The sequence below is a fragment of the Tripterygium wilfordii genome, chromosome 8 (assembly GCF_013401445.1).
Source record: "Tripterygium wilfordii isolate XIE 37 chromosome 8, ASM1340144v1, whole genome shotgun sequence".
Lineage (NCBI taxonomy): Eukaryota > Viridiplantae > Streptophyta > Magnoliopsida > Celastrales > Celastraceae > Tripterygium > Tripterygium wilfordii.
The window spans coordinates 8,803,255-8,819,486 of NC_052239.1; positions in this window are offsets into that span (position 1 = coordinate 8,803,255).

Consider the following 16,232-nt stretch of genomic DNA (forward strand, 5'->3'; position numbering starts at 1 on the left):
CCGAAAATGAGAATGAAATGTTACATGCATTTTTACTTAAAATACAAAAACATGAATGTTTTCGTTGGCAAAATTTGGTTGCCTTCTTCATCACCATCTCGAATACTTGGCATATATATCAAACTCGTGTATATCTATGAAAAAAGGAGGAGAAGAAAGCGAAAGAGGACTCATTTTACAATAGAAGGTCGTTTATTTGTTAATGTATGTGTTGTCAACAAAAAGTGACCCAAGGTGATGATGATTTGCAGGTGTGCCAAGACTTATAGTTTCCTACACTAATTTGAATGAAATGCACCAAATATAAATAAGACTTCTATCTGGACAATTGAACGAACTATCTTGGAACCTCAATAGTTCTAGGTTCCCCAACTCCACTGAAGTGCGCTTTGTTGAGATTGAAATGAAGAAGAATAAATAGACACCAAGAACAATTTACACAACGATGGTTGGCATTGAAACTTGACAAGGAATAAATACAAGAGAATTTGGAATGAACAACAAAATATTTGCTCAAAATTGACAAGGATTTGGAAAGTAATTGGAATGCTAAAATGCTAGGAAGCTTGAAAGTGCTTTTGGGCTTCAGTTTTTGTTGTCTATTTGACTGATTGTTTGTGTGTGTCCCTCTATCTATCTGTCTACCAGCTTTTATACTTTCTGTCTTGCACGAAATTCTCCCTCCGTAAACCATGATCTTACTGCAGTTAACCCCTCATTTGTGCCATTTTCTATCAATTAGAAGTCATTACCACCTCTTCATATCAATTTTTCCTTTACTTCTCTCATAAGCTACCACCTGGACCACCTTGTAGTAACTGCCACAACTTCTTCCATTTTACGTGGACCACTTCCAGCACACTTCTTCTTGGGCCATTTTTCTGGCAATTGGGCTTCTCTTCCTCTCCAATATGGGTTTACAGGTTCCACCAATCCAAATCATAATAGATTGCACCACTTCAAATCATAATAGGCTACACCATGGGCCTTGCACATGTTTTAAGCCCATTAAGCCCAACATATTTTTGGTGCCAACAATTGCCCCCCTAGCTTGAATTCAACTGTTCAAAGTTGGATTAAACTGCTCAAATATTAGTTACTATCAAATAAAATCCATTTAAAATTCAAACTCTTCTCTTACCCCATTTAATTTGATCAGCTGCTGCTTCTTAATCCCCTCATCCTACACGCCTGTTTACTTCCTGGTTTGTTTGAGAAATCCCTCGCCTTTTCCTCTTTCCTTCTTCTATTAATGGCTTCCTTCCTTCCAAATACTGCTCCTATTGACTCCCATCTTTCCACCAAAAAACTAACAAGCTTTTCATCACTCTTTCGTGAGGAACTCCTTGCCAACTGTGCAAATGAGCTACCGATATTAGAACGACATCGTTCCTGGCCCAAACCTCCTCTGGGATGGAGAGACTGGGTCAATCGACTTCGAACTACCTTTGGTGTACAATGGATGAAGCAAGGACTCAATCGATTTATTGATGTGACTCTTGAGCCAATTCCCTTTGACCCAGCTTTGATTTCAACGGCCTGCAGTTTCTGGTCTCGTTTGACAAATTCTTTTGCTTTCCCCGGTGGCCATATGACCATCATACTAAGGGATATGTACGCCCTAACTAGGTTGCCCATTACAGGTCCAGATACTCCCAACCTCTTTACTTCCGCCAGAATCATCGAGGTAGGAGTAATGGAGGAAAATAAAATTTTTTCCTACCAAGGTTTGAGCTCCACAAAACATCTTGGGGAACCTACCTTCAAAGAGCATGCTTTGTTCTTGTAGTTTCTACTCTGCAGGTATGTTTTCAGTACCTTTGCAAATCAACCTGTCAAAGATTATCTTCCCTTCGCATGCGCCCTAGCTGAAGGTCAAAATGTAGCTTTAGGGAGTATTTAGCTAGGCCGTATTTATCACTATCTTTCTTTGCTCACCTTTGAGAAACCCTACTACCATCATTTTTTTGGTAGCCTTTGGATTCTTCAACCTTGGTTGTTTACTTATTTCCCTGCTTTACGTGATCCTGACTATCGACAACCTGCCAAATTCACTTCTTATGGGTAGTTTGTTTTAGCTTGCACTAGTGATAGGTCTTTTGTAGAAATCTTCAATTTCTTCTTGTCCTTGCCTTCAAATCGACCTGATTCTGAATATTTCTTGTTCACTGATACTTTGCGTAGTGGTCCTTTGATGCCATTGTTATCTTCCAAAGTTACCATATCTATGGTGATGGACCATATCCTTCGTGATTTCTGGGCCAGTCTTGTTACACCCAGGTATCTCCATGAAGGTGCTAACATTGATAACCCCATGAACCCTACTTGTGGCTTTGAGGCCTACAATCCTCAACTCTATGCTAGGCAGTTGAGTTATACTCAAAATATGGCTCTTAAACGTCTTTCCCATTACAACCCTCTTGGAGAAGAGAGGACCAGTATTCAGTCCAGAGAAAGGATTGAGAACCAGGTGGCTGCAAATAATAATGCTTTGAGAAGATTTGTGTTTCAGTTGCTACCATCGTTTAGTCCTGGTTGTACTTCTGACTATCTATCTTGGAGGGAAAGGTATTACATAGGTCTGCTTCCACTTGATCCACTTCCTTATCTCAATACTGAATCTAAGGCAGACATTGCAGATGTTACACCTGGTATGTTTTCTTTACCTCTTTTTCTATTTGCTTGTTTGTCTATGTGATTCTGATCTGGTAACATACTGTGCAACTATCCCTGCTATTCCAATTTTCTTTAGAAAATTGAACATTAAAAGTGAGTCAATCTCCCCCAAGAAGAAGTCAAAAACCAATAGGAAGGTGGTGGCTGTGAGAAGATCTCAACAATCTTCTACTAGAATTAAAAAGATCACCCAATCCAGTTCAAAGCCTGTTACAATTTTAGGAGATGATGATAGTGAAGCTTCTTAGGATGAGAGTGAAAAGATTTCCACCAGCTATACAGGAGTTCCTCCATCAGATGAGCCAATTGTTACTACTAAGATTTCTAACCAACCTTTTGGCTCAGTTACTCCTCTCTCTTCTCAGGTTGATGTCTTTCACTTTCTTTATTTTGCTACCACAAATAATTCTTTGATACTTATGACAGTACTTTATGCATGCAGGCAGCAACATCATTCAAAGTACTTACCTCCATTATTCCAACCAATGTGGTAAATCCATTGGCAGGTCTGGACTTCTCCTTCCTAACTCCACCCCCTTTTGCTAGTAAAGTGCCAACTGGGGAAGAACTGCAGCATGCCACCAATAGGTTGGTCTAGCTTTTTAAGGAAAATTCTTCCAGATGTTCAAGAAGCAGATGGTAAGGAAGCTTTAAAGCATGTGAAGACTCTGTTGGCAGATCCTCAAATAACTCCCGAGAGTAAAAGTAGGCTCATTCGTCTGGAGCATAATTTGCATCATCTACCAACTGCCTTTCATCAAGATTATTCTCTAGAGCAAGCTTTATCTAGAAAGTTGGAAGGTTTATCTAACGACCGAGCTGCTTATGAAACTTTACTTGCCAATTCTGAGCTGCTGAAGACCGTGGGATTCAAAAGCACATCATTGCTGCTCAAGAAGAAATTGAGGCTTTAGAACTCAAGATCCAAGGTTTGAAAGAGAAGATTTTATAGTAGTATGATGCAAGAAACCAGGTGCATGAAAAATTCCAAGACGCTCAGCAAAGCCTCAATACTCTGGGTTCTTCCATCAAGTCACGACTATCGGATGCTCAAGCTTGGTCTTCAGATTTACAGTTAACTCAAGCACGCCTTTAGGCACATCAGAATACCTGGTCGACTTTGAAGCATATATTAAATTGATTTTTGGATTTTGGCCATTATTTGGCCTTGGTTGGTTTCTTAGAAATAATTTTACTGCCATCTGTATTGGTGTCTTTTATTTAGCTGGTACTTGAATTTGGCCATTATTTGGCCTTAACTTCGGATATTTCCTTTTTATAATTGCTAACCATTTATTTGCAATTTCTTTTGTGTGGCCTGTGGCCATCTAATATTTTTATTCATAATAAGCGGCCGCTAAGGCCAGCTCATAGTTGCGGCTAAAAAGCCTGCTTTTATATTTTTTTTATATCATTACAGATGTAGATTCCCAAATGCTTGGGAAATATGGCTTTAAGTATTTGTCATTGATAAATCTCTTATGTGGCTGACCATCTAGGTCTGTCAGCTAATATGCATTGCCTTTGAGAATTCTGTGGTCCTTGAAGGGTCCTTCCTAGTTTGGAGACCATTTGCCTAGCTCTCTGTCCTTGATTCCTGGTGGTAGGTTCACCTTCCACACCATTTGGCCTTCATGGAACATTTTCTTCTTTACTTTCTTGTTGAAGGCCTTTGCTATCTTCTTCTTTTGGACTATCATCCTGTTCAAAGTCTCCATCCTGCTTTCATCCAATTGTTCCAGCTCCATGTTCATAGCTTCTGAATATTCTTCGGTAGATAGATATGTTGGATCGGATGGCACCACAAGAGGGGGTGAATTGTGGACTTAATCAAATTTAGACTAAGTCACCTCTTTTTATGTTTCAATTGAGTTTCAACCTAAGTGGAAGCAATTTAAACAAGTTGAATATAAATATAGACAAAGATAATCACATAAAGCAAACTTAATAACAAGAATCAAGTCAAATGATCAAATATGAATATCACACACCAAAACTGGTTGTAATGAAGTACAAAATCATATTCAACAAATGTATGCACAAGCTTGTTTCTAGCACCCTAGATGTCCAATTTCAAGTATGCAATTCAAGCATGATATGCTAAAATGAAATTTCTATAAAGTAAAGAGGGCAAAGAGATTTATAGTGGTTCGGCTTAACCCAAGCCTACTTCCCTCCCCAAGTCACCCTTGGGAATTTGAAATACTCCACTATGGCTTGTTCAACTGAGTCAAGTGGAACTCATACAACTAGTGTTTTGAAGCCAAACACCAAAAATTTACAATCAGTGTGGTTTCTAGCTCTCCACACAAACTCTTATCAACAATACACCTCGGTCTCACCGAGAACACAAATCAACAAGTTGAACTCTCAAATAGGCTCTTTATGGCAACCGGGTAGAGAAGAAGTTTAAGCTCAAGGTATGGCTCTTTGAGTAGCTAGATATGGTAGTGTTTAGGTTCAAATAAGGCTCTTAGGTAGCTGGATATGGTATGGTGAAAATCTGGACAGCTTTGTAGTATTTTAGTTGCTAGGGTTTGTGGACCTTAATATGTAGCAACTAGCTTGAATCAAGTGATGAAGGCTCAAATGTATGAAATGAAAGTTTCAGAATGGCCTTTTATGTTATGGAAATCATATTGTGCAAGCAAGAAATGGCTCTTGAGGAAATAATAAGAATCAGGTAAGAAAGGCTCAAGAGTAACAATAAAGCTTTGCTTGGCTAGTGTGTATGATTTCTCTTCAAAATAAAGTATGTAATCAAGGAATGAATGAATGAAAGAATGAAAGCTTAGAAGATGAAGAACACTTGAGAGAGAGTGTAATTTTCGGCCAAGTCTATGCACCATGGACAAAGAGTTAATTTTTGTAGAAATTGTGGAGTGTAAGCTCATGAAATGAGGGCCATTGGATTAGATATGAAAAATATGGACCCTTGGATCAATACAGATGTCAGAAGCCTTAAAGAAGTGTCAAAATGATTACAACAAGTCTCTCTTTGCTGGGAGGAATAATGACCATTAGATGAGGAAGGTTTAAAGATAGTCATTGGATAAAATGTGTAGTGAAAAGGTTTAATCTTGGGCCAATGGATCAAAAAGATATTTTAGAGGGAAGGATTGTGGGCCATTGGATGAGGAAGACCTTTGAAATAAATAACCTTCCTTTGTCTCTTTCCAAAGTGTTTTTCCAGCAAACTATGTTTCTTTTATAGCAAAAGAGGTCTTGAAAATGTGAGGCATTTATTGCATGTCTCCTCTTGCTTTTTGGCTTTAAATATCTATTGTTGACTTGTAGTTCTTATTGGATCCACTAATCCATTTCATGTATCCACTTCATGTGCCATGTCATCACGTCCATGTCATCTGCCACGTCAGTCCGTTGACTTTGACTCTGGCCAGAAAGTCAACTTTTCTTTAATTGGCTCCATTTTAGCTCCAATATGTTCTTTACATATTGTGACCATGGTTGACCACGAAAATGACTTTCTTAATCATGTTTGACCATGATAAAGTCTTCATTACAGTTCGGTTAAGGTCACCATGTTGATACTTGGTCAACTTGATCATCCTACACACAATTAAACTCAAGACATGCTATGTAAGCCTTGTTAGGGCCTCTTGCAATGTTAGTCCATATCAGTTCAATAAATCAAATTCTCATGCATTTTGGGTAGGACATATAGGTCTAAGATTTCTCATGCACATCATGGATCAAAGTTCAATCAATCATGCTTTTGTAATCACTCAAACATATATATTCAACAAGATCATGTTGTTTCATGATCCTCAAAGATGAGACCACCAGCTCCATAGGTAGTACTGTATCATGCCCATAAGTGAGAGCAAAAGGGCTTATTGCAGTGTTTGTTCCCTTGGATATACGGTAGGCCCATAATGTCTCTGGTAGTATCTTATGTCATGCTTTGGGATTATCCTCAATAGTTTTCTACAAGATAGAGATGATTACCTTATTCGAAGCCTCTACCTGCCCATTGGCTTGAGCTTAGTATGGAGTAGATGTGAGCAATTTGACTCCATAATCTTCTAGAAATGCTTTGACATCCCTTCCAGTGAACATCGTCCCCTGGTCAGTTGTGATGGTTTCTAGAATGTCAAATCTGAAAATAAGGTGTTCTTTGATGAAATCTACCACCTTTGCTTGTTCGACCTTTTTTAGAGATATTGCATCTACCTACTTTGTGAAATAATCGGTAGCCACCAGGATAAAATGATGACCCTTAGATGAGGCAGGAAAGATTTTTCCAATGATATCAAGTGCCCACCCTCCGAATGACCATGGTTTAATGATAGGCTGCATATTCGCCTCTGGTGCTTTTTGAAGGTAACCAAATTTCTGGCATTGTTGACAGCTTTTTGCATATTTAATGCAATCTTTCAGGATGGTCGGCCAATAATAGCCGTGTCTCTTGATCAACCATCTCATCTTTAGACCGGCTTGATATGCGCCACAGATACCTTCGTGTACCTGTTGCATTATTTTCGTATTTTCACTAAAACTAGGGTAGCAAAGTAACAAACCATCAACTCCTTTTCTAAAAAGTTCATCGTCGATCATTACCTAGCTCTGTGCCAACACTTTGACCTTTCTGGATACTGGATCATTGGGATATGTCAGATGGTTAATGATATCTCTCCTCCAATCTTCCATCTGATCGTCAAGAGCTAGGCATTCAACTACCATGCCTCTTTTTCTGATAGATTGATGAGATCGTCTTTCCATCGTGATGATTTGTTGTATCAAACTTTCTGGAAGTATTGAACCAGAAGCAAGTTGGGCCAATCCATTGGCCTCATGATTTTGTTCTCGTGGAATGTACTTCAACTCCACCTCTTGGAAGTCATCAAGGAATTGCAAAGCTGTACTGTATTATGGAGCCAATGTAAAACTAGCACATTTGTATTCTTCAGCCAGCTGTTTTAGCACCAATTGAGAATCTCCAACCACTAGAATATTTTTTACTTTTAATTCAAGCAAGATCTCCAAGTCAATGATCAGTGCTTCATATTCTGCCTGGTTGTTAGTACAATCAAAATCTAAATTAAAAGCTAAGGTGGTTTTTGTACCTCTTGAGGATTGAATGACTACCCCAGCTCCAATAGCCATCTCAGTGCTAGACCCATAAAATTTTAGCACCTATTCACCTTCATCTTCAAAGATTGGTGTAGTGTGCGTATCTATCATGCCTTGTAAAGTCTCCGGAATTTCCAGGCATGGGTGGTCAGCAAGGAAATCAACAAGTGATTGCCCTTTGACTGCCTGTTGTGGTCTCCATTTGAAGTTGAATTCTATCAAGGCCAATGACCATCGACCTATCCTTCCTGTCAACAATGGCTTGGTCATCATGTGCTTGATCAAATCCATTTTTGAGATCACATACAACTTAGTTTGAAGCAAGTAGTGCCTTAACTTGGTACATGCAAAATATAATGCAAGACAGAGTTTTTCCACCACGGAATATGACCTTTCAGTATCTATCAGCAATCTGCTCAGGTAGTAGACTGCCATTTCTCTTCCAACATCATCATCCTGAGCCAGTAAGCACCCAATGGAATCATTAGTAGCTGATATATACAACTTCAATGGTTTGTGCCTGTTGGGTGGCATGAGAACTGTAGGTTTGCTTAGGTAGACCTTGATGGTTTGAAAAGCCTCTTCGTGTTTTGGCTCCCATCTGAATGCATCATCCTTCTTTAACTTCAACAGCTCTGAGAATACTTTGGTCTTACTTGCAAGATTAGAAATAAATCTTCTAACGTAATTTACCTGACCAAGAAAGCTTTGGAGCTATTGTTTGTTCTTTGGTGGTTGAGCTTGGCATATGGCTTTAGCTTTGTTTTGGTCAACCTTCATGCGTCTCTGATGAACCAAAAACCCTAGGAAGTTTCAAGCTTTAACTCCAAATGCACATTTTAAAGGATTGAGCTTTAGTTGGTACTGCCTCATCCTTTCAAATGCAAGTTTGAGATCAACCATATGGTCATTGGCCTTGACTGACTAGACAATGATATCATCAATATAAACTTCCAGTTTCCTGCCTATCATGTCATGAAAAATAGCATTCATTGCCCGTTGGTAAGTGGCTCCGGCATTTTTTAGGCCAAAGGGCATCCTTACCCATTCGTAGGTACTCAATGCTCCTAGACATCTAAATGCCGTTTTTGAAACATCTTCTTCTGCAATAAATATCTGGTTATATCCAGAATAACCATCCATTATAGATAGTAGCTCATGTTGAGACACACTATCTATGAGCATATCAGCAATTGGCATAACATACACATCTTTAGGTGTAAGAGTGCTTCAATCACGAAAATCAACACAAATACGAATTTTGTCATTTTTCTTAACTACCGGTACAATATTGGATAGCCATTTAACATACCAGGTTGGCCGTATGAAGCCGACCTTAACCAACTTCTGTATTTCTTCGTTGACACGTAACTCCACTTCTGAAGACATTCTTCTAGATGGTTGCTGGTATAGTTTATATCCTGGCTTGATGGGCAGCCGGTGTTCTACCACCTTTCTATTCAACCTTGGCATTTCCTGGTAATCCCAAGCAAAACAATCATGAAACTCATGAAGTAAAGCTATTAGTTTTACCTTGATAGATGGATCCAAGGTAAAACTAATGTAAGTGACTCTAGACTATTCTTCCCCCGCCCCCCCCAAGTTCACTTCTTCCAAAGGATCTTGGGTTTCGGCCTTCAAATCATCTAATTTGGCCGGTGCTACCTTCAAATTATTCCAGTTCAACTCTTCTTCTTTATTAGTGGCTAAACAACCGTCATCTTCTACTATCATTTCTTTTTCATTAGTTTTTTTTTGTTACAATTCTGTCAATGGAAGCTTGTACTACAATTTTATTTATTGCAGCCACCACTATCTTCTCTTCTTCCTTCGAGCATCTCATGGAACTTCTTCAATAATTGGCTATCCAAGCGAGAGGAGGTTATGAGTACTTTGTCACTTTCATAGACGATTACTCAAGGTATGGATACATTTTTCTAATGCACCGTAAGTCTAAAACTTTTGAGATGTTCAAAAGCTATAAGGCAGTTACGGAGAAGCGTTTAGGAAAGAGTATCAAAACATTACGATCTGATTGTGGTGGCGAATACCTCTCGGGAGAGTTTATGGAATACTTAAACGCAGAGGGGATTTCATCCCAGTTGACTGCGCCAGGCACACATCCCAGTTGACTGCGCCAGGCACACCACAACAAAATGGTGTGGCAGAAAGGAGGAATAGGACTCTTATGGAATGGTAAGATCGATGATGAGTTTTTCTGAGTTGCCTAATTTCTTCTGGGGCTATGCCCTGAAACAGCTGCCTACATTCTGAACTTAGTTCCTTCTAAGTCAGTACCAACTACTCCTACTGAATTATGGACAGGGTGAAAGCCTAGCTTGGCCCATATACAGATATGGGGTAGTCCGGCCAATGTGCTGGTAGGGAACACTGGAAGTTGGAATCAAGAATAGAAGGTCATTGTCAGCACCAATGCCCGATTCTTAGAAGAAGACTATATGATGAATCACAAACCTTAAAGTAAGATTGTTCTTGAAGAATTAAGAGGGGAAACACAAGGAAACCAAACAACTCAAGAAACACCAGTTGAGGATAACAATCCAGTACCACATAATAGTGGGAGGATTGGGGAATCCCAAATTGATTCTATTTAGAGGGATGATCAGGACATGCTGGGGAATAAACCAGATCAGCGTGAAGATCCTGATACAAATCAAACAGAATCATCACACCAAAATACTCCAAACGAACAAATAGAGCCTCATCGTAGTGGGAGGGTAACTAGATTACCTAGTCGGTATGCTCTATTGGGTGAAGTGTATGAAATGATCCCAACTGAACAAGATACTGATCCCAGTAACTACAAAGAAGCTCTCCAAGATAAAGATGCAATATCTTGGAAGGAAGCTATGAAATCTGAGATGGAGTCCATGTACTCAAATCAAGTCTGGGAACTTGTAGAACCACCAAATGGTGTAAAACCCATTGGTTGCAAGTGGATCTACAAGAGAAAGAAGGGGGTGGATGGGAAGGTTGAAACCTTCAAAGCTAGGCTTGTTGCGAAAGGGTACACTCAGAAAGAAGGGATCGATTATGAGGAAACCTTTTCGTCGGTAGCAATGCTTAAATCTATCCGGATACTTTTATCCATTGCAGCATATTGTGATTATGAAATATGGCAAATGGATGTCAAGACAACTTTCCTAAATGGAAGTCTTGATGAAAGCATCTATATGGTACAACCAGATGGATTTGTAGCGAGAAACCAAGAGCACCTGTTGTGCAAGCTTAAGAGATCCATTTATGGACTCACGCAAGCATCTAGGTCTTGAAATATAAGATTCGACCAGGCCATAAAATCCTATGGATTTGAGCAATGTCCTGATGAACCTTGTGTCTATCGGAGGAGCAATGGAAGTGTGGTGGTATTCTTAGTACTTTATGTAGATGATATATTACTCATCGGAAATGATGTAGCTATATTATCTACTGTTAAAGTCTGGTTAAGTAGTCAATTCAAAATGAAAGATTTGGGAGAAGCCGGCCACATTCTTGGGATCAAATTACTAAGAAATCGGAAACAAAGAATGTTGGGCTTATCTCAGGGAGTCTACATTGACACCATTCTGGCAAGATTCGGCATGAAAGGATTTATTCCTTATAGATATGGAGTCACTTTATCTCGAGATCAGTGTCCTAAGGATGCTGATGAGATAAAGAAAATGAGTCAAGTACCATATGCTTCGACAGTGGGAAGCCTCATGTGTGCCATGATGTGTACTAGACCGGACATATGTTATATGGTTGGTCTAGTTAGCAGATATCAGTCTAATCCAGGTATGGAACATTGGATTACTGTAAAGCACATACTCAAGTACCTAAGGAGATTGAGAGATTATGTGCTAGTTTACAAGTCTGATGAGCTTATACCCACTGGGTATACAGATTCAGATTTTCAGTCAGACAAAGATTCCAGGAAATCAACTTCAGGGTATGTTTTCACATTGGGAGGTGGAGCCATTAGTTGGAGAAGTGTCAAGCAATCTTGTATTGCTGACTCCACTATAGAAGCTGAATTTGTAGCAGCCTCTGAGGCAGCTAAAGAATCAATGTGGCTCCGGAACTTTCTTATAGACTTGAATGTGGTGCGTACAACTCTGTCGCCTATTACACTTTACTGTGATAATAGCATAGCAGTTGCAAATTCAAGGGAACCAAGGGCTCATTCAAAAGGAAAACATATTGAACGCAAGTATCACTTGATATGAGAGATCGTACGGATAGGTGATGTCGTCATGGCCTTGACCAAAAGTGGGAGATTGATAGGAATAGTATGCTAAAGGCCATTATTTTATGTAATATTCAAACTCGATTTATTTATTTGAATAAAATATATTTAGAATTTAAAATGAGAAAAGACATATTGGCATCAGTGTCTTTTATTCTATATGGTATATGAATTGGCGTGTAGAGTCTAAGCTTGCACACGGAAGATCAATTCATAAGTTCCTATCGAATATAAGTAAGCGATCACAGCAAAGACGGAATTGGACAAACCGTCAGCTTGGCTATGGTATAGTATTTAAGTATACATATCTTGGTTACGGAGAGCGGCAAAGCTTGAACTTACTATACCAGTACACTTGGAGTGTATTGATCAGGACTACGTGTGAGTCAATTTTCCCAGTCTGACTATATGGAAAATTGTACACTCACACAAACGCTATAGAATTGTTCATATTCTTAATTTATTAAAGATTATTAGTACATGTGCATTTAATGTACGGGACTTTGATTTACTAAAGGGTGAGGTCTTTTTGTACAGGCCAACAAACACCAAGTGAGTTGGGCCACCGCATTAATTGTACGATGGAAAATAATCTGTTAATAAAATTCACGTCCAATTATGGATTGATGATACCCTCTTGAGAATGCTTATAGGATTTGAGATTGTGTCAAAACCCTGTAGGTGGATTTTAATTAATCCGACACATCAAATAAGTTAAGCGGTGAGATCAAGGAAATATTTAAAGATGTCAATTAAATATTATATGTCAGTGGCATATTTAATTGACGGGTATCTGTAACTTAACACGAGGAATTTATGAACAAGTATAACGAAAGGCTCAGATTTAATTTGAGATAAAACGGGGAGTGCAATTATAATATTTTAGTGGAATATATTATAATTTATGAATTATAATTGTGTCCATGGGTTTGGGCTGATAATTAAATTCATAGGAAGCCCATGTTTTATTTTTCCTAGTTGGTCCCCACTGTAGCCCAGAAGCCCAATACTAGAAGATACATGAAAACCAAAACGGACCGAAATTAGGAGAGGGAGAGGCTTAGGGGCCGGCCCACCTAGGGAGAAAACCCTAGGTGTGGCCAAACCCTATAAATACACACATAGTGTGTGTTTTGTTAACACAAGTTTTGAGACACCAGTTGGCCTCTCTACTCTCTAATCGTTTCCACTAGTTTTGGTTTGTGTTTTTCAGGTTCTTGGAGAAAAGAGACCACCCTCTCAATCCAAGTTTGGGGATTGGTGCATACAGTGGAAGATCCGCAGGTTTGAGCTTAGTATCAAACTCGCTAACTCCATCCTTCGTTCCTGATTATTAGAGATCAAATCAGAGAGATCTCAAGCTATCGTTTATGTCTATGAAGTCCCTTATACGCTTCTGCTGCGTTGCACGTTTCCAACAATCTCTTCATAACCAGTTGTAACCATTCAAGGAAAACTACCTTTCGGTAGTTATTTTCCTAACCGTTCAAGGAAAACTATCTTTTGGTAGTTACTTTCCTACATTCTTCCTAATCAACTAGTGCCAAACTCAACAACAAGAAGAGTTGAACGTTGGGGGTTGAAATAATCCAACAATCCCCAACTCATTTCAAAGCACATGCTATCATTTAACATATATCAATACTTAAGTGAAAGTATCTTTTGGGTTTGAACTTCCACATAGTGATCCAAACTCAAAGTTATATCGGTTTGAATAGTAGATGTAAAATCGTTGAACTATCAGACTTTGTGACACAACCGGAGAATGTACACATACTAACATATTATGCTCAGTTTTCTTTGTCAGCCACGCGATAAAGGCCATGCGAGTTACCCCAAATTCATAAGTGCTATAGGTAGTTCATGGAACCCCGACAAAAGCGGCCTCACCTAACACTTATATAGGTGAATTCTTCTGGGTGCTCTTGTAGATTTAGTACACCTTTCATACGACTTCATTAAGAGCTTTAGCTCAATCTTTCCATATTCATTACAGGACTAGCACTATTCTTTTCATTTTTTTAATGGGATATTGCTATAACAATCACCCTTAGGATTTGTTTTTCCCTTTGAACCTAAAACAACACCATATGTGAATTTAAGTAGGGTTGCCATCCTTTAATGATTCATTGTAATGGTTTCAATCCCATCTCAACACACGTCTTACGAATCAAATCCTTATTAAGGCCTTTAGTAAACGGATCTGCCAAGTTCGTGCAAGATCGTACATAGGTAACCGTAACAGTATTTTCTTCCAATATCTGTCTCACGGTTTGATGTCTAAGACTAATATGTCTTGATTTTCCATTATAGGACTTGCTAGACACTCTTGATAACGTTGTTTGGCTATCATAGTGTATAGAAATAGGAGGTAAGGGACTTTGCCACATTGACTAGTCAATCATCAAATTTCTCAACCATTCGGCTTCCTTACATGCAGCACTAAGTGCCACTAACTCAGACTCCATTGTTGAGTGAGTGATACATGTCTGCTTTCTTGATGCCCAAGAAATAGCTGCTCCACCAAGAGTGAATAACCAACCACTTGTGGATTTTGATCCTTCATCCATGTTATTCCAATTTGCATCAATATACCCTTCAATCACTGAAGGACTTCCAATATAATGTAATCCATAGTCCTTGGTTAACTTTAAATAACCCAACACATTGGAAATTGCTTTCCAATATTCTAAACTTGGACAACTTGCGTATCGACTTAATTTGCCCACAGCAAAAGCTATATCAGGCCTTGTACAATGCATGACATACATTAAGCTCCCAATGACTCGAGAATACTCAAGTTGTGATACACATCTTCCTTTGTCATATCCAAGTTTTAGACTAGGATTAAATGGAATTTTTGAAATCTTGTCACACAAATGACTAAACTTAACCAATAATTTCTCAATATAATGACTTTGAGACATCACATATGCATTATCTAATCTATGTATCTTAATACCGAGAATAAAATTTACAATATCCAAATCTTTCATGTCAAAATGTGATGCTAAGAATGTCTTTGTTGATTTAATTAATTCCTCATTTTTACCAAAAATAAGCATATCATCAACATATAAGCAAATAATGATATTCTCATTACCAATTTCTTTAGAGTAAATGTATTTATCGGCCTCATTCAATTTAAAACCATTTGATAATATTACACTATCGAAACGTTCATGCCATTGTTTTGGTGCTTGTTTTAAGCCATATAATGATTTTATCAACTTGCATGCATACCTTCTTTTCTTGACCGGGTATAATGAAATCTTCGAGTTGTTCCATGTATACCTCTTCATCCCAAAATCCATTCAAGAACGCTGTTTTCACATTCATTTGATGAATTTTTAGGTCAAAAATAGAAGCCAATGATATTAGCATCCTTATTGATGAAATCCTTGCTACTAGAGCATAAGTATCAAAATAATCAATTCCTTTGGATTGTCTAAACCCTTTGGCAACAAGTCTTGCCTTATATTTGTCAATGGATCCATCGGGTTTCAATTTCCTTTGGAAAATCCATTTACAACCAATAGGTTTAGATCCAGGTGGTAAATCTACTAATCTCCAAGTATCATTAGACATTATTGATAACATTTCTTCATCAATAGCTTCCTTCCAAAAAACTGAATCTCTTGATTTCAATCCTTCTTCATAAGTTGATGGCTCATTTTCCATGATAAAACAAACATCATATTCATGAGAAATAAGTTTAGAACTACCCTCTACTAAATAAGTCATAAAATCTGGACCAAAACTTTTCTCTTTTCTAATCCTTTTGGACTTTCGAATCTCAATTTCTTCTTCATTTGAAGGATTACCATTTTCTCTAGGAACTTGTTCCTTAGAAGAACTTGATTCTAGAGATCTTGAATCCTTAAAGAAAATATCTTCAAAAGATTCAGCATCCCTAGATTCAATAATAATGTTATTTTCCAAGTCTAAAAACTTATATGCTTTACTATTTATTGCATGTCCAACAAAAGCACATTTAGTTTTCCTTGGAATTTAGGTAACCTTACTTATCCCGTTTTAGATCAGGTAACCTTACATAAGCTAAACACCCCCACAATTTAAAATATGTCAAATTTGGTTTTCTTTTAAACCATAATTCATATGAGGACATCCTATTTTTCTTAGAAGGTATTTTATTTAAAATATATGTAGCACAATGGAGTGCTTCACCCCAAAGATTATAACGCAAACCAGA